Source organism: Ceratina calcarata, unplaced genomic scaffold, assembly GCF_001652005.2.
Source record: "Ceratina calcarata isolate Rehan_Ccalc_2016 unplaced genomic scaffold, ASM165200v1 scaffold272, whole genome shotgun sequence".
Taxonomy (NCBI): Eukaryota; Metazoa; Arthropoda; class Insecta; order Hymenoptera; family Apidae; genus Ceratina; species Ceratina calcarata.
This window is the reverse complement of record NW_017149415.1, coordinates 278,163-279,585: the sequence shown is the minus strand read 5'-3', so window position 1 is coordinate 279,585 and position 1,423 is coordinate 278,163. Positions and strand designations below refer to the sequence as shown.

Genomic DNA, 1,423 nt, shown 5'->3' with positions numbered 1-1,423 from the left:
ATAGAATTATTATTTTACTTGACGTTAAATGAAGAATTTAAAAACAATTATTTTATGTCTCATTGAAATTTAATAATAATCGCATTTGACTTCATTCTTTCATTTAACACTTGAGCAAGTTGTGGGTCCGAAAAACTATTATTTCCCAAAGCATTAACGAATTTGCGGAGCGTGGGAGGTCGTGTACCGGTGCATTCGGCGTCGTTATCCTTTGATTGCGTTGTTCAATTCATTGCGGGTGGCGGCGCGGTGGCGGAAACGAAGGGGAAAGAAAAATCATCCGGAGTCAGCCCCGGAGGAGAGGGCACCTCCTCGTCGTCGATTGGTCGCCATTGGTCCAGGGGTGCCCGAACGGATCGTGGGTGGTTGCCCGCGACTATATAAACCGTTTCACAGGAAACGCTACATCCCAGTTGCTTCGCTACGTGTTGCTTCATCCGCGTTTACCGTGTCTGTCGCTTCCTGACTCGCGCCCGAGCAACCAACAAAGTAATCGCACTTTTCTATCGTGAACGTGTTTCGAGTTACGTATTATAAAACAGGATTAAAATTAGGGGATAACAAATTTCGGGAATCGCTGGTAATACGTTCGTAGTGTTTTTAAGTAAATAATTTTCTACCCAACTGTGAGAGGAAGCGAGTATTCTTAAGTAAATTATTAGTGCAACTTCATTTGAATATTACGAAGAAATCTTATTTTTACTTGTTCTCCTATAAATTGATATTTCATAGTAAAAATCGTAATTAACAGTGCTGAGAAGATACTAGATTTTGTGACTTGAACCTCGTAAATAGGTACAGGCTATCTTATCATTTTAGAGCCTGCAAGATTCCTGATAACAAACTCTCCTTCGAGGAGGCAAGGATTTTATCTAAGGGAAACAGATTCTACATCTTTCATAAGCAATTCAACAATATGAATAAAAGAACAGCTCTTAGATGAACAAATATTATTTTATATAACAATTTATTATATTTAGACACTGTCTCTTTAATATTTATTAATCTTACATTCAAGACGTTAGCAAACTTTAATGTCTGTTCTATAAATAAAATTATTCACTCAAATTTATTTGTCAAGCCACTCGCATTGAGAAAATACTAAGCTGCTCGGTAAATCCTTCCTCCTGCACGTCCGTCGATACGCAACAAGTGTCGCATTTGCTATTTTAGTTGTCCTATTTACTTGCTGGAGTTACGAATTGGTGAAGATAGAAATCTTGACCTACTGTCCAGGGTTGTTGCATCGGGAAGGCGTTAATCGGGCTGGAAGCCCAAAAAGGAACTGTCTGATCGCGGAGATTCTCTAATTCCTCAAGCTGGCTTTCTCGACTTCCCTTAATTCTACAACCACTATTCTATGTATTTTGTAGAAACCTGAAAAGGGAGCATCAGTTTTAAATACTGTTTTACTAAATTACTG

The 1,423-nt window shown here is 38.7% G+C and overlaps 1 protein-coding gene across 5 annotated transcripts in view; it reads left to right on the top strand.

The window, feature by feature from the left end:
• The first annotated feature begins 422 nt into the window (after positions 1–422).
• The window catches only part of LOC108623518 (uncharacterized), a 6,788-nt gene continuing 5,787 nt past the window's right edge, over positions 423–1,423 (top strand). The window contains exon 1 of one of the 5 annotated variants that reach the window (XM_018022075.2): positions 423–489. The gene's annotated coding sequence lies outside the window, so the exon portion shown is untranslated. Of the gene's footprint in view, positions 651–1,423 lie in introns of all 5 variants that reach the window. The other 4 variants (XM_018022078.2, XM_018022076.2, XM_026812366.1 and 1 more) reach the window with 4 other exon arrangements.